This window comes from Oryzias latipes, chromosome 8 (genome assembly GCF_002234675.1).
Source record: "Oryzias latipes chromosome 8, ASM223467v1".
NCBI lineage: Eukaryota > Metazoa > Chordata > Actinopteri > Beloniformes > Adrianichthyidae > Oryzias > Oryzias latipes.
In genome coordinates this window covers 7,903,854-7,922,297 of record NC_019866.2, presented here as the reverse complement: position 1 = coordinate 7,922,297, position 18,444 = coordinate 7,903,854, and the positions used below count along the sequence as shown (strand labels likewise).

The 18,444-nt window shown below is 36.7% G+C and overlaps 1 long non-coding RNA gene across 1 annotated transcript; it reads right to left on the bottom strand.

Moving 5' to 3' along the window:
• Positions 1–8,565: 8,565 nt before the first annotated feature.
• LOC111947709 lies at positions 8,566–8,884 on the bottom strand. Its single transcript, XR_002873603.1, has 2 exons — positions 8,838–8,884; positions 8,566–8,754 (listed from the first exon to the last, which is right to left on the bottom strand). It is a non-coding gene; the product is annotated as an uncharacterized LOC111947709 (long non-coding RNA).
• Positions 8,885–18,444: the final 9,560 nt, after the last annotated feature.

The following is an 18,444-nucleotide window of genomic DNA, read 5'->3' as shown; positions in this document are numbered from 1 at the left end:
TAAAGAAGGGGGTCAAATTCTCACGCCTTTATTTCATCAGCAGGAAAAATGAGCAGCTTCTATCTGACGGGTGGACGGTTTAAGAACCACTATCTTGTTCCTATTCAGCCAAAGGTTTGTTCTTTCAGATCAGCTTGTTCGGATCAGGTATTCACAAGCTGAGCAACTTTGGATTTTCAAATTTCTATTAAGTGATGTTTGGCTTTGTTTACATGTTTGTTTGAACATATGTATAACTGAGTGTCTTTAGTCCTTTCTTGACCCAAACTAACTAACTGGAGACATTTTGATCCCTTAACCATCACAGTTTGGGTTTAGTGGAGTCAAGTTTTCCATACCGTCCCTTTTTTCGATCATTATGATCAGTGATGATACAACAGAGAGTTTGACAGAGGTTCTTTACTGCTTGATGTTTATTTCTCTGAGCTGCCAGAAGAAATCCAAGTCACACACACACACAGTGCCATGGAATTTAGAGAAATTAAGATGACTGGCTCTGTTTTTTTTATCATGAGTTTATCTTCTCACAGAGGGATGAGATGAGCTGAAAAAAATGTCAAAAAGTTTTCTTTCAAACACAGCAAGACTGAACTGTCTCTGTGTCAGGAAGGGATAATACAGAACAATGGGAGATGAAACGACACCATGATGGAATGAAATGAGACAATGAGGAATAGTAAAAGATGAAAAAGTTGAGATTTATTGCATGCACTTATCGGACATTACCAAAATTACCAAAAAAATAACAGCAAAAGGGATGATATAATCTGAATACAGATGCAAGGAAAAGTTGTAATCTTCCTCTCAGTCTCTACAATAGAAAAACAAAGTCTGTTTAAACTGGAAAATACAACCATTGTTTTCACGTTTTTACTGAACACAACGTGTTTACATTGACAGTTCAGTGATGAATTATTATGTGACAACTCTTAAAACACTTAGGTTGTTTCTTCAGCCCAATTTTTCATCTTGGGATATATTTTTGGGATACTTTTTGAAGCAATACTAGTTTTTTTGGGTTAAAGTGGTTTCACCCAAACGTGTCTCTGAGCTTCTTATTTTACATTTGAAACTCCGCTTTACCAAAACTGGACCCCGGAAAGCCGGCTGTGCTAATGATAATCTGATTTTCAGTCGCCATATGTTTTGAATTTCTTCATTTTTAAATATTTATTTGGAGTTAAAGCTTCACAAAATGCTCCACATCTTTAATCTTCAGGCAAGGCTCCGATAAACAGAGAACTTCGGTGTTTATTCCTTGTTAATTTACTAAACTTATGAGATTTTAAGTCGTAAATTCACCACTTTATTCTCGTAATTTATCTATTATGATTTTTTTTCTCGTAACTTTACGACTTAAAAGTCGTAAGTAAAAGAAAAAAAAGTTTGTACACTGGCCCTAAAACTCTGTCGTATTAAAGCACCTGGTATTGGGTCAATCAGAACTTTTCTTCGTATTGATATTACGATCACACAATCTGTGGCGGGTTGCTTGAGAAGTTGCTTGAAAAGCCTGAAGCATGAATAATCTTTGAACACATGAGATCAATTGTCTTTAATGATCAAAACCTCCAGTGCTGCAGTGATTTCCTTTGAAGTTTAAGGCAGTCCGCCCGACGGCTTCTGATTTCTAGCTTTGCTGAATCAGTTCCATTTCAAAAATCCCTGCAGAGGATCATCACCTGTAATCCATTTTTAACAGCCCAAAGACAGCCTTGATTGTGACAATGCAGAAAAAAATTGTGAGGACAAAACTAATAAAGTGTGATATACTGATAAAGATAAGGGTTTACCTTTTGTGCTTTGCTAAATAATTGATGTTCTGTTTGCTTCATGATCACACCAGACTCAAGTCACCGCAGGTTAACTGTCAGTAAATCAGTCATTCAGTTTATTTAAGCCTGTGGTTTGTGGTCAAATGTTTGATTGTCATAGTCTGCTTATTTACACTTATTTTTCTGTTTTTCCTGCACTCAAAAACCCTTCACATTGAATGAACATTAAAAAAAATTACGGAAAGGATTTCCACCTGATTATATAGCGTTACTTGAACAAAAATGAATCATATTGGTCCTACTTAATGTATCTCGTGGTTGTTTCATTTTTTTAAGTAGTTGTGTTTAAAACAGAGCATAAAATAACATTATAACGATGCGCAAAGGCAACCAAATAATTCGACAGCTTTCATGGATTTGATAAAAAGCTTTTGTTCAATACCCAACTGTCTTGAAAACAGTGAGATTATAAAACTTGTATAGCAAGAAAAAAATGCCTTTGATTGTTAAGTGCTGGCTGGTAAAACTATCCTCTCCAAGGAAAATAGATCATCTCAAGACTGAACAGTTATGTCTGTATGTTTGAAGTAGTTTTAAAAAAATGGCACACAAAGAAAAATATTCTTGAAAGAACCACTTTGATCAACTTCAACCACAATTTATGGAACTGCAGCAAAAAAAAGAAAAAAAGAAATCATCTATCATAAAGACAGTTTAGCTGCTTTTCTAAAAACAGGATGTGACTCACTTTCAGAGATGCTGGGGCGTATACATATTAAAATTCATCAAGATCTCAAAAACGATTTGTGTTATTTGTTATTGCAAGTTTTTTTAGTGGTTTTGTGATATAACCTCTTTTTTTTTTTTTTTAAGAAAAAAAGCATCTTGGATTCGCTTTGTTGCTTCAAAACAACAGCATCAGCATTTCAGTGTGTAAACCTTATTACGCCCAGCTTAAATCTGTTTTATCTGGGGTTGTGTTGGTGGGCCAGCTAAAGGTCACCAAAGAGAGAATTTAGGCTGGCAATCATTTTCCAAACAGAACGATTATGCAGTGTGAAATGAGTGGCTAAAAAACGGGCAGCTGAGCTGTGTTTTTCTAATAATCTGTACCAAACTGCAGCGTTAAAAGGCAGCTCCTGTCGACTTAACACGGTCTCTCTCTCGGGGTGCTCATCAGCCCCTCTGTGCAGCATTATCAGTGACCTTTACGTGATGAACCATGTGGGGCGGCAGTTCTGACATATCGTTTTGTCTTGGGAGTCTTTGGCGAAGGGGCCAAACTCTTTGCGGTGCAAGAATGCCAGCAGAACTCTGAGTTTTCTGAAAGGCCACTATCCATTTTCAGAACATTTAACAAGCAAGTATAGGACACAGTGTCTTCTTGGCCCCATGAATCATATGTGCTCACCCACATCATACCCATTTGTTTTCTCTAATGTGTTTTTGGCTGGAGGGGAAGAGAGAAACCTTAAAGTTGTCTTGACGATAATAGAGTCGTCTGCTCTTGGTTCCAATTGATTTTTGTTGTTGTCTTGTTTTTCTGAAATGATCGCTTAAAGTTCTGTTTGGTTGATATTAAAGTAAATTTAGTTTGGATGATTGGTGCTCTATTTATATACAGGAAAAAGTAGGTACGGACTTTCAAATTTTCTGCGTTGTCTCTTTGAGAGCTTTTGATAGCTTTAGTTGAATGGCTAAAGATGTAGATCAGATAGATGGAAATTCTGTTGAGCCCAATTAGTTTTAAGGAGCTGGTAAGGTTTTACTAGAGTTGCATGCAATTTCAAAACCCCAAATCTTTCAAACTGATTTATTTGTCCTTTTCACGAGCTGAAAATAACATATTTAAGAACTCTCAATGAGAGTTGTCTTGACTCAAAAGCTCTTCATGGCTTAATAATATAGCCGGGGGGGGGGGTTCGGTCATTGAGGATTACTCATACCAACATCCCACGCTCTCTACCTTTTTTTCATTGAACAATTGCTTGACACTGCACGATTGTTTCATTTTAGTTGGTGTTAAAGACATGAGATGCTCTGAAAATTGACCCAAGCAAGATTTCAGCCTTGAAACATCCCAAGAACAAGAAGAACAAGAACTGAAATCAAAGTCTTCAATTGCTGAACATAGAGAAAGGGCCCAGGCATCCTTTTTTCTTTTTTTTTTTGCATAACATTTGAAAGTCAGAAAGTCCCACAATTTGGCACATCCCAGATGGGATTTTCACCTTTTGACTTTTGCTTTTAGTCAGGCAAGAAGACCAGAATAAGGTGACTGTTTGTCAGATTCAGCCAGATTTCACAGATAGATTGGACTTTCTTTTTTGCAATAGATCTTGAATAAATGAAGCAATTATGTTGTCGTTGAAGGTGACTATTCAAGAAAAGGGTCATTTTGCACCCTTCAGTGGTGGATGGTGACACTGCTTGATAGTTGCCATGAGCTAAACTGGGATTCATCTTTTGGGTTGTTCATATTTTTGCATATAGCTTTTGTTTTAGGGTTGAAAAGTAACAACAAGGTTCCCTCTCGTTCAACCAGTTTAATTTTTCTTCCACCTTCTTATCCCAGTTTTTGTCAATGTTCTGGTTTTGTCCAGTTTTGGTCTGATTTAAATCTAAACGTTTTTTTAAGCAAATCCAGGATTATAAAGTTAGACTGCATGTTTAAATAAGAACTACAAAGAAACAATGAACACAACACAAAACACAACTGCTGTCATGTGCAGCTTTGCCTGAGACACATTTTCCTTCTTTGTACTCAAGCAGTAAAAGCAATAGCGTTTGATGTTCACACTGGACAAGCAGGGATGGACTTCTTTTTCTTTTGCTTACTTTCAGATGTCCGCAACTATAGTTGGAAGAGGCTTGGTGTAAAATGTTGAAGCATTTCCATTCTCGTGAATCTTGCTCAAGGCATTATCTTTCACAGCTCTATTCCAATATACGAAGAACTTATTGTCATAGAATTCTGCTTGGAAACAATAATTATTTCTCTTCTGATCAATTATCAAACAGTTGGCACTTCCGCAAATTAAAGGGACGTCATCCTTATGTCTGATTGGTCAAAGTTCGGCCTAATTCAACTAAACACAAACAATGCATTTTGTACGTAGAGCCTGAAGACACTTGTAGAAACTTGCATAGCGACACATGAATATGCAATTTTGCAGAAGCCTGAAAACATGGATATATGCATGTTCAAATAGACTTTTCATTGAAAGTGGAAAAAAAAGGTTTTTATTTTTATTTTATTTTCCAGATTAAAACAAATTATATTACATTAAATTAAGTCACTTGTGATATAACCTCTTTTTTTTGGAGCATTTCTTGCTCCAAAAAGTCACGATTTGTTTTTTTTATTTTCTGATAGTGTTATTTTTAATCATTAACATGATTTTTCTAATGACGATGGGAGCTGGTTTAGCTCGTGCTGGTTTGCGGCACCTTCCGTCCGTGAAACCAGGGTTCGACTCCGGGCTGTTCCCTGTTCCCTTCTCTACCTCTGTGCCGGTCCCAAGCCCGGTTTGAGAAGGTTGCGTCAGGAAGGGCATCCGGCGTAAAACATTGCCAAATTTACCATGCGACTAGTTCGCTGTGGCGACCCCTGATGGGAGAAGCCGAAAGTGGAAGAATGATTTTTCTAATGACAATAATCTGAAAATATTTCAGATAACTGATCTGTATGTGGTATGTTATTACACAAAATAGATACTTAAGCATGCGTAATGACCTGAAACTGTGTTGGTAAGGCTTTGATATCCGATGAAAAGTTAAGAACTGGATAATGGTAAATCTGTAAAAAAAATGGTTACGGTAGAACAGGGGTGGGATTATGTAAATTTAGTTCCTCCACTCCCTTTCAAGTAATCTTTGATTTAATATCTAATTATCCTAAGTTTGATACGTCATTGAATGAATTTATGAATGCTTATTGTATTGTTTTGTGCATTATCCATTGATTGGTTGAAAACAACATTTCAAATTAAAAAAATCAAAAATGAGTTGTACACAAATTTTTGCATGCAATAATTGAAATATAAATAGTAAATGACGTATACTAATATAGCGCTTTACTACCTTTTTAGAAGACTCAAAGCGCTTTGATTGTTGAGTTAGGAAGCATTTGGTCCATTTTTGGAGATAATTTTGTATGACTTGACCATGGATTTAAACTCTCAACCTTCCAGGCTCAGGGTGGACACTCTACCACAAGGCCACTGAGCTGGTGATTCAGATTTCAATTGTAGCAACCACAGAAGTGCTGCTTCTGATTCCTCACATAATTAGAGTAGATTTGTTTTTATAAAATAAAAAAAGCTCATAGTATTAAAACAACTGAGGTCTCTTTAGCGTTCACTTTTTGTACTTTTAAAACAATTTTCATGCAAAAAACCTATTCCGATCACAGAAAATAATAGCCACAGTTAGACGTTTTTTGGTTGCAATCATATGATTTGTGATCTGAAGGGGAAAAGCACTTGTGGTGTCCTTGAACTGTGAAATGTTTTCTTTTGTTGCAGTTCTGGCTGCAAAACGACTTTTTCTGTTCAGTGAGAGAGAAAAACTCACTTGGAAATCTTCATCTTCAGCCCCTTTAAAGAACAGCGTTGGCGCATTTGAAAGACATTCGCTTCAAAGTCGAGCAGTAATTTCAGGCTGTGTCAAAGCAACAGCAAGACTTCCACAGAGAGGGAAAAAGAAACACACACTGGTTAACACTCACAGAAGTTGACTCACAAATTGGGGATGGTTGTTATTTAAAAAGCACAAAAAGTAGTGGTAATAATGTAGAAGTCTTTGCTTCAGCTCTGCCAGAGCTTGCTGTCCTCTGAGAACAGCATTTATCTGCAGAAGCTCAGAAATGTCTTCTGTTCACAGAAGATTCTTTAAAAGAATCATTAAAAGCTTAAAATTACTTCATCCCAATCCCTGTTTGACCTCAAAAAAATAGAAGATAGCAAGCTTCCTTTTTATGTATAAGATATGTTTTTAACTGAAACATCTTCCGAGCGATCGCTGTTCATAAAGCATTTTTAATAATGCAATACTCCAAAAACCTTGATGTTAAGACACCAAAGCTGCCAATTCCAGTGGTGCTCGCTGGAAGTCCCAGTTATGTCAGCAAACAGCAATAATTCTTCTGCATTCTGGACCCTTGTAGCGCAACTTGTCATACTTTTCAGACCGTCTCCTTGTTGCCTGCCCACCGGTATACGAGCTCTTTTCACAGCCAGAGAAAAACACGTTCTGTTTTTCTCATCAGAATTTAAGTGAAAAGAAAAAGTCAATCTCACAGAAATGTCTCGGCTCCCAATGAAAAAATGCAAAAGTTAAATGGGTTATTATCTGTCATTTAACAAGATGATGGCAGGCTCTTGGATTTTTTTTTAAACACACCATTTTCAGCACTTAACACATAATTTTGAAAGGTGGCAAAATGACGCATGTGCCTGTAATTACACCATTTTTTTTCTCTTTTACTTGGGGTTGGTTATAATTTCCTCAGAGCAAAATCCTTCTTATTTCTCTTGGTTTATTTGTCTGCTTTAAAACCAGAAAGGACGAGGGAAAAATTCCTCTTTCAGATGCATGAATTCATTCCAAATCCATTAAAGCAAAAACATTGAATTAATCATGTTGCCATGCTTTAAAGCTGTGGACTAAAGTATGTTGACAGCTCTAAATGTTATTTAGTTTCAACTCATTTTTTTAAAGTCCTCTCTCTTGATAACAGCAAAAACATCCCCCTGATCTCTTTGCAATCTGTGTGCCACCGATGATGATTATTTCTTCTGCATATTAGTTCGCCCTGCTGTGACGAGTTATCTCCAAGGTTTGAAGTGTTATGCTGTTGAAACATTTTTGTTAACTTGTTTTTTTCACATTTTTTTATAGAGCTGAGAGGGTTGACACATTTTCCACATCTGTCAAGTTAAAATTCCCATACTTATTATACTTAGTATAACACCTTAAGAAATTAGTGATATATCAAAATGTTGGTTTTCTTAATGAATTTAAGAAACTATGACTGTAAATACAAAATACTGTACTGTAATCTGTAGCCTTCTTAGCAACAGACTAAAAAAAAAATCAGCAAAAGAACATTTGAATTTCCTAGGGGTGTAACGATTCATTTTAACGATTCTATTCATATCATAATTTGTGGATGATGACAAGATTCATAGTTGATTTTGGTTTATTTTGAATTATCCGATTTACTGACTTAAAATGAATCAAGAGCATCTTTAGCCAAAAATGTAACAGTGTGACTCAGTGGTGAATACCTGGGTACTGAACAGTGCAGGTAAAGTTTTTCAGATTCCTTGTATTTTATGCAAGATAATTAAGTCCAAAGTAATTAGGTGTACAAACAAACAAGTAAACAAGAATGGCAAAACCATTCGTCCGGTATTTTAAGGCCATGTCACACAGCCACTATGTGCATTTTGCGCATTTTCCACTGAAATTTCTGTCTTTCGTGATAGATCTGTGACATACGTATTTCATAATTGCATTTTTTATTTGTCGATGTGTGCAGATGTTTTTACGTGAATCCAGTTTTGAGCTTTTCAAAATTTGTGGTTGTTTGAGCATTACGCAGTTTGTGCGAATTACACAATTATAACTTAAATCTTACGAAATTGTGAGTGATATTGTAAGATGAATGCACAAATTGGTGGCTTTCCACACACTAATATATATATATATATATATATATAGATAGTCATGACTTGAAGGATTGACAGACCCAGACGCTGAAACCCAGAGAGAGGACGAAGATAGGTGAAAGGTAAGAAATGGGTTTTATTTTCCTTCCAGGAAAGTTGGTGTGACTTGGTGGGCAGCTGGAGAGGAAAGCGGCTTGTGGCGTGGCTGGAGGTAAAAGCGCGGCTTGGCAAAGCTTGAGGGTTCCACCGGACTGCTGGAGAACTCGAGCTGACATCCACACTGGGGACTCTTGGAGGCTGGAATCCTGAGACAGAGAGAGGCAGGTTAAGCACTAGGCCAGACTTAAACAAGAAAACATGAACTAGACTTGAGACCAGGTAGAGTCACCATAGAGGGTAACGAACTGGCGTTGGCTAATGGGTCTGGATCTCCTTAAGAGCAGAGCAGGTGATGAGGTGAATTGGTCCCAGCTGGTGGAGTCAGGAGCAGAGCAGTAGGGGGAGGGGGAGGAGACTGACAGGCACCATAACATATATATATATACATTTTCTTTTCTTTTTTTCTTTTTTAACTATTGCACATGCTGGAAACAAGCACACAGTTCAGGGTTTGCATAGAATGACTGAAGTGCACACAAAATTAAAGTTAAACCCTACTCTTTTATCAAATACAATACCAAATAAAATATGTGGATTCAATTTTTCTTTTAATTCAGCAACCTTTTGAAAGATTGCTTATCTACACCTTTTTTGGATCTATTTGTTTTTGGTTCTTTACATTAAAATGCTGTGCTGCAGATACAAACTGCAAGACTTCCCCACGCTTTTCTCTTTTTCAATTTTTCAAATAAGTAAAAAAAAAAAGAAACCACAAAAAAACAAAACCTGCATCCACCGATTTTTCCTGCCTTCAAATGAAGAAGTATGCTGCAAAGTTACATGGTGAAAGCCTCCGAAAAAGAGCAATCAGAGCCAAGAGCTACTGAAGTGGGCTGGAAATGTCTTAAAATATTTAATGTTTTGGGGTGGGGGTTGACACTGGCAGAAAAGGGAGACAGGAAAAGATAAGAGAGTGAGATGGACTGATACTGACTGAATGAGCTCATTTTCACTAAAAGCAGGAAAGTAATGACACAATGGAAGTGCTTTAATGAGTTGCATTACACTGGAGCGGAGTCGGGGTGATTGCAAAAAGCTTTGAGCAATCTGTGATGATTTCCCTCTGAGAATCTATCCCAGAAGCCATCTCAATGGTTTCACATTTGCTGTGGTTATTGTCTCCTGTTCTCCAGAGTGAGGCCATTAGTTCCACAATTACAGTGGGATATATCCAAAACTGATTTGCATTTTTTTTCCTCAAAATGTTCACACATTAAGGGTCAACAAGGCAATTTATCAGCGTAGCACGTCTTCATCCATGTGTATGCCTGTGATGGCATTTACTTATGCACCGACAACAACAATGACAGTTTTATGATTCCCAATTTATGAAAGATGCTTTCATAAATCTCTACTTTGCAGTTGTAATTACAAAACAGCCCCATGATGCAGAATTAATTAAACTAAAGCGTATTTCTTCTGAAGAATGAATACAGAATGAATACCATAGGGGCTGAAATCAAAGTGCATTGCACGCTGCTATATTCTTTTCATGGTACTGATGTTGCAATTCAGCTTTTTTTGGTGTATTAACATACATTTTATTATTAATACTTTTGTTTACACAGCCAATAAAAAACAAAAAGTACAACAAAGATTATGACAATAACAAAAGAAAATGAAAATTTGATGAATTATCATCCAGTGATGGCTGTCAATCAATTATTTGGCAGAACATTGGTTAAATAATAATGAAAATCTTCTGCCTGATGACAGCAGATTTAATTAAATTTATGTTTTATTTTTTTATTTAAAACATCATAGCAATTTTTATAATAAGTACAATATGGAGCAGATTTAAAAAGAATGAAAAATATTCCAACATGGAGCCGAGAGGCACACCTAGGCTGAGAGATGCATGTCAGGATCAGGACAAAGCTCACTCTAAAATCCGACATACTGATTTTTTTTAAACGTATTGTGCAATATTCATAAACTGAACATCTGCTTTTCAAAATTCAAAATATTGCAAGTGATCATTTCTGTTCTCCAGCTGTGTTGAATTTTAAGAGTTTAAATAAATGTTGGTTTAATCCAGACGTGCATTGGTGCTGCTTTACAGCACATCTATTAGAGGTTCTGATGTGTTCATTGTTGTTGTGTAGTTAAAGCGACTCCTTTTTATACAGTTATCTGCCTGATATCGAGCATTTCAAGAACAAGGTAAGGATGTTTCACAAAGAAAAAAAAAGTAACTGAAGGAATTTAGCCAGTAACGCTGGTATAGCCAGTTAAAAAATCCTTAATACATTGTTGGATAATGAGTAATAATTGACCTGTTATATAACAGTGAACAGTTTGTTAAGGATTCATTAATGTGCCTTATAGTAAGCCAATAGATAACTAGGTTGAATAAATTATGAGGGTCTAGGTTGTGCTGAGTTGTGCGATATTAAATATGCCAATGGCTCTATAATTATCTATTTTGTTTTTCTGTTCTGCACAAAAAGTGCCCAAACAGCATGGGTTTGTTTACTGTTGTATACTGCTGCTCTGCTGTGATGGCTCAGTATGTGTTCATGTACGATAAACACAATGTTCAACATTTCATTTGTGGTGTTTCTTTGGTAAAACACAGAACACAGAAAGGCCTATGGGTGGTACAAGGCTGAAGTACAATATTATATATAATATATATAATATATAATACATATAATACCAAATTTCAAAAATAATTTAGTACAATGTCACAGTGACCTATATAAACTAGCAATTGATGCTTAACAAATCATGAATCAGTAACATAATAACAGCTAATTAATTGTTCATTGTTTATTAATAAAGTAAAGTTGTTGTTAATGTACAGTTAAAAAGTCAGTAATGAATCACTTACTAATATCTTGTTAGTCATCTATAGGCTATCTTTAAGGCACATTTATATGTACATTGATAACTTATGAACTAGCATAACTACTTACTACTCAAGTAAGAAAAGTAGGACAGTTTTTATAAAAAGAGTTACCACCTACTTCTGGTGCAAACAGTCAGAAATGGGCAAAGAAAACTTTTGAAAATAGTCTTACTCAAGTCCCAAGTTTGCACGATTCCAAAGAGTTAGAGGAACTAAACAGAAATCTTCAAATCTAACCCCATAATAGCAATCGATTTTACCTTGTAGGGGTCAACTGGATATTTATCACTTTGTGGGTAGGGATTAATGTGGCACTTAATAAGCCATAGATAGTTACAGCTTATGCCTATTGGTTTTGACAGAAAATGATAGATGAAGGAGAAGTCCATCAATCCTTTGGCAGAGCTATTTCTTCTTCACTCCTGAACTTGCTGCCAAGCACATTTGCTCAGTTGACTGAGCATTTAATTATTTAAATTATAAATTCATACAGGATGCATTTATCAGGCATCCCCAAGAAGTTGTCTCTTGTTGTTACATGGCCTCATATTTTATACAGTGAAAGGACGTCTTCTGGTATCTTACATTTAAATGGAAGGCGTCAGGCCGAGCTTCGTCTTCTGCCCACACATAGTCAATGTTTGACTTGCAAAACCACATCCTCCAGAATTGAAGCTAAAATTTGCTTTTTAAATTGGCTTTTTTGTTCAGAATATTGTTAACATGAAAATGACTTTTTCTATAAAGACTGTCTGTTTCTAGATAAATTATAGTGGCACACTAAAGTAACATTATTCAACTGTGTTGAGGATGAATGTAGTGACAATCAGTGACAACAAGCTTATTAAAAATCTAAAGTTTGTGAAAAATTCACAGTTTTTAGAGGGGAAGGTGAATACCGAAGTTCCTTGTGACCATAAATGTCTAAGAGTCATCTCTTGTTGCCTGGCAACTGGTGTAAGAAAAATTGCATAAAGTTCAGGAGGAGCAGAAACGGTAGCGATCAGCTCATCCTCTATTTCAGTTGAAGCTCAGCTGCTATTCACATCATCATCGCATCACAACTAAAGCTAAGCTCCTGATTGGTTGAAACAACACGGAGCTTCGCCAAAGTGCTAATATTTAAACTCTGGAAAGGATGTGCCAAAAGTTTGATGCCTGAAAAGCCAGGAGATAGAGAAATGTGCCGAGCCTAACGCTTGAAACACATTTCAGGATGGGGTCTGTACCTTTACCGTAAAATAGGATGTCGCTGATGCGTGAATCGCGTTCGGCGTGAACCCAGCATAATTCCTTCTCTTTAACTATCATGAAAGCAATGCGCACTCATCATTCGTGTGATAAAGTCAAAATATTAACCATGACACCAAAAGGAATCAAACCCTGACCTGCTAAATCAGTAGTAGCATGCCTAGTGTCTTTGGCGTTTTGATCCCATCAAGACCTTCATTCAAATTTACAGATAAATTATTTAGTCAACAGAAGAAGAAAAACAGGCAAGAAATATGTAAAAAAGTATTGACCATTGCTTAAATACACTATACTTAAATTCTGTCTTTCATCAGAAAGGCGCTACTTGCCCCACGGCACGTCAAGTCCCCGGCAGAAGACCACTCCAGCCCACTGGGGTGTTTATTGAGGCCCGGATCGCGTGCCTCCGCAGTTCCCGCCCGATGGATCCTAGCCCTCTGTGGCAGCAGTGTTTTCCGTTGCACGCGCTTCCCAAGGTGCTAGCCGCGCTTTAGAAATGCCATGCTGCCCCCATGGCGCGGTCACTGCTTTCTGTTTTTGTAATAAAACGCCTCATCTGTTAATACAAAAGAATCTCCTCACAAACATTTGTGTACTCTTACTGTGTAGTTTTAGAATGATCAGTACATAAACAATGTTGTGTACTAATAGTTCATTATACTATATTTATTAAACAGTATTTCAGTCTCAAAATACCATAATTAATAAAATAAATAGATCTTTAAGACACTGTCGTCTCAAAAGTAGCTCACACGCCAAAAAACGGTGGGCCCATTATAGACATACACCTTCTGACTTAATGTCTATTTTAGAACCACTTTTTTTCAACTTTATTTGAAAAAGAGAAACAGAAAAGCAACCTTGCACTGTTATGCAATTCTTCAAATCAGTGAAGTGCATATGCAATCGACGTAAATCAGCTGATTCGGTGGTGGAGAAAAGGGACCTTGCAAACGGCTTTATGAAGTTTAGAATATTAGTGCAAAGCTGATATGAAAAGCTGCTTTTTCCTGCATCAGGACCACCTGATTCACGATGATCAGGTGAACGACTGAAGTGTGCATGTGCTTTTTAGGTGTCGCTAGCAATATCTGTGGTGTTAAAGGGTTATATATAGACATACACCTTTTGACTGATTGTTTTAGAACCACTTTTTTCACTTTGAAATTCGAAAAAAGAAGGTTGTAATATGTTTCTGAAAACCAATGCAATATATAAAGCTCTCATTTTAATTTTCAATGATGATAAAGTTGTTACTCGGAGGGTGGTTACCAACCACACCAGTGTCCCAGGAGCATGTAAGTATCTTTCACCACTGCCGTTTAATTAGTTGACTGCGAGCCTGGAAACCCGATCTGCATTTGACCTTTTCTGAAGGTAAGGCATGTTCAGCAGACCACAAGAAATGAGATGAGGGGAAAGGTTTTTACATGGTTTCTGGTGTGTGTATCTACAAAACTGGAGACATTTGTTTGTGGGCATGTACTTCTCCAACTATGCAGGGTTTCTTTAATGGGAAACTTTTCATTAGTATGGCGCAGAGCATCCTGCGTGAGGGAATTGCAGACCGGCTGATATATTCAGAGAAAAAACTGAAATGCATCTGGAGGAAAAAAAAAATCAGTTTTTGTACATCTTTAATTCAAAGCAACAGCTTCAAGTACCTGAAGATTCATGGTGACAGTTTCAGGAAAAACTCCTGGGTCTGATGACATATTCAAAAGGTGCATCGATGCAGATAGAGGTTACTTCGGATGCCATTTTAGTTTTTAATGAGATTTCTTCTGGAGGGGTTTCTGGCTGGCAGGTTTCAAATCATCTAAAGGATAGTCTGTTTCTCTCATTGTCCAATGGAGAAAGGGAACATCCTCATTATCTTCAATGGCTTTGGCTCATTAAGAGGGACGAGGAGATGTCTCGATACAAATGTTTTCCATCTTTCCCTAAAACAGAGGAAGTTATATTGGAGGAACAAGGCAGAGATGTGTTACATAGGAAAATATCTACTGAGGAAATATAATATGGTGCATCACACATGACATGCCACATTGGGTTGGTTGGTTGGTACGAGGTTGTAGTTTTGGAAAGTATTTCTCGAGTGAGTCGGAAATTAACCAACCCTAATGTAGTGGAATTTAGAGTGTTTTCTGCTAAAATGTATTTTACCACCCAGTCTTTGAAAGTTCAAGACATTTACAAAAAGCTTCCTTGGTATTTATTCTGAGGGTGAAAATGCTCAGTCAGACAACCTCTAGTTACCTTTCATTTCTTCATAATGACAGGGTGAAACAAAACACACATCAAACGATCAGACAAGCTGAAAATGTGGTTTATCTAACCTTATGAGCTGAAAAAACATGTAAGGGGCGAGCTTCCATTTCTATTCCAGTTCAACCATGATATAAAAATGGCAAAATAAAACGACTAAACAGGATTTACATTCAAAGAAGCAACATGATGGACAAACAACACATTTTACTCAGCTGTGTAACTTAGCTCCTCACATTCTTTGTAGGAACTTATAATTAACTGAACAATGATAAAGTTGAGCTTATTGGAAAACTGCTGAGACAGATAACTTGTACACAGCTGTAGACAGTACTGACAGGTTTATCAAATATTAATGAGGATTATCACATGTGACAGGTTAAATATTGCTTCTGGACAGCAGGTTGAAGTGGAAGTGGAACGTGGAAGGACGGATTGTGACATTTTATAATTGTGACTTAGTGAAGCTGTGGCCATGATTATCTGTGGACTTTGTTCTTGGTTTTGTTTGGTTATATATAGTCAACACCTTATTCTGGTTCCTCCATATGATTTTTGGTATGTACAAATTTTAGTTTGCATTCAGCTTGTTTGTCTATGGTGGTACTAAAAGACCCTCTCAGATGAAATTTGTGTTTTTGGTGGTTTAACATGTTTTTGGAGCTAAAAAACGCATTTCTGTGTATTTCTTTATTCAAATTGTTGCATTGTTTTGTGAATCAGGAGCAGATGAAAAATACTGTTTGTAAAGATTGTATCATAATTAAAAGACCACAGGGAACAGTTTCAGAATCAATCAAAAGATGAGAATGGGACTTTATTGTTGTTTTGGCTTACTTTTATTGTTTTACAAATTAAACTGCCTTATTAGAATCAGAAAAGCTTCACAATTGTCCAATGTTCTTGCTTTCTAAAACCTGACAACTTAAAAAATTCAGAGACAATCCCACCCTTTCACGTGTTCTCTGGCTTTTTGATAGTTATTTCAGGTTCGGCCACAAAATAACAGACTTTTGTTTACTTAAATGTTATTTATGGTCTTTTTAAAAACATTTTAAACCTTTATTTCATGTATAAACTTACTAAATCTTTTAGAAAACGCAATTAAAAAAAAAAAGAAATTGCAATTACTTTTTAGCTGTTATCGTAGCAAATTCTATTGTTAATTTCTTTTTTCAAACTTTGTTACACTTGACAGATTTATCATTTATTTCCCCCTTTTTCAAGTATTTTGTTGCTTAATAATCTTTTACATGTTTTGCAGGAAAGCAATGATTTTCATTTGAACTTGGTTCATGTTTCGGCTCTTTGTCACGTTCACACCTGTTCTGAATCACCACAGCTGTTGCTTGTTTCTTAATTATTCCTCATTGTCTATTTAACTTCATGGTTTCCATTGCTTCCTTGCTGCTGGTTGTTCTTGGTTCATCTGATAATTCTGTAAACCTTCTGCTAACATGCCTATGTTTGCAATCCCACTGAAAGCCTGGGTTGAAGACTCTTTCAGTTCTTTATTTTGCAAGTCTCCCTCTACAAGATGCATTTTGTTTAAGATCTGATTTTTGGTTTTCATTTCACTTTTGCTTCAATCTCTTGCCCTTTAATTTTTGTCTGACGTTTTGTTTCCCTTGCTCTAGTTTCATTGCATTTTTTTTCTCTCCGTTTCTACATTGAAGCATTTCATTGGCATTTAGCTGCCTTGCAGTGTTTTACCAAGTATCCAAGAACCAAGGAGCCTTTTTCTTTACTGTTCTTTGAAAAACAATGATGTGATTATCACACAAATTCAAGCAAAGTACTTTATGCTGTCATTTCCACAAATTGACTTAATTATTTTCTGATGGTTTCATAAATGAATCTGGCATAACAGGAAGCAAAATATTTTGTTTGGTTTTAACTTTATAGCATGAAGCACACTTTCCTCTGATTTCTTATAAATAACTGACATATTTTGCATTGACCATCATACACGTCTTGTTTTGAAAATAATTTGTGTGGAATACAGAATCATATTAGCTTTTAAGTCCAGAATTACATTGAGCTAACTTATGAAAATGTTTTCATCTAATTTTTAGAAACACATTTTACTGCATTTAAAGCAAGTTCTCCTGTATGTTACTTGAGAAAATGATCTAACAACTGCATTTTGCAGGAATTTTGTAAATTTTCCAAAGCTGTGTTTTTATTTTTTTTTTACAAAGTTTTACCCTTCTCTCCTCAGTGCAAATCATTAGTGACAGCTCTGATTGGCTTCATAGAGAAAATTCGGAAGGTTAATAGAGCTGCTTGGTATGGGGAGCTGTTCGGTGCAGCGGCACCATCAACTCCATCAGAAAAGGGATTAAAGAAGCTAAAGAGATCAATGACATGCACCTAGAAGGGAATATTCCTTTTTTCAAGTCATCAGGAACGTGATTTTCAACCATATTTTCCATAAAACCCTCACTATGTATAGATTGAGATTCCAGATACTATATGCAGCTGTACGTTCAACCTTAAATGGTATCTCAGCTTGTTTTATGGGTTCAGGCTTTCACAGCTGGGAGAGCTTTAGACCAATTAAGTACAAACCATAGAGATGTTGCTTTTAAATGCACATATTTTTGACACAGTTTACATTTCATATCAGTGTTTGACTTAAAAAAATGTCCTTTTTCTATAAAAAAAAGAAATTCTAACTTAACCAATGGGTGGTGTTAAATATGGCAGTTTTTTCTTTGACCCTGTCATTTTTGTGATACACAGAATCCATAAGGCAACAACTGGGCTTCACGTGTTGACATGAAACTGTGAACAAAAGCTGAAAATTGGAAAGGAAACGTTCAAAATTCACCAAAACGTCCACAAATGCCAATTTCTTTGCATGGTGCAATGCCTGATGCCAGCGTTTCCTTTAAAATGTTCTTTTTTCGTTCAATTTGGTTGACCTCTGTCAGAAAGTGAGAGTAAAACTCGGATGTACTAGCATGTACTGTAATATCATTGGTAATCTCTGCAGAATCTATGTTGCACAAATTGACTAGAATACCTCTGAATTCCTTCATTTCCTTACAGTTTTGTGTCTTCAACTACGGTCAACAATTGAAGTAGAGGCAAATTGTGTCTAAGAAAAAGTTTCTAAAATGTTTTTAACCATTCGTGTAGTTTGAACCTCCTAAATAGTGTATACGTCCAACTCTAAAATTACAGTTTTTCAAGTAAGTCTCAGTCTCCGGGCTCCCTGGGCCCGGCGGTGCTCTCTCCGCACGGTGGGGGGGTTCATATTACACCTGAGCCGGGGGTGTTCGTGTCCCTGGGGGGTGGGTCCTGGTCCTTGCCCCTGGGCGCTGGGCCCCGCCAAACTTCCAACATGGCCGAGCCTGGTCGGGCCATATTTATAACATCCCTTGTGGGCCGCCCTTTTTTCCCCGGGGTTCCCCCCTCCTGGGCGGGGGCGGCGGGCCCCTGCCTTGCTCCTACCTGGACC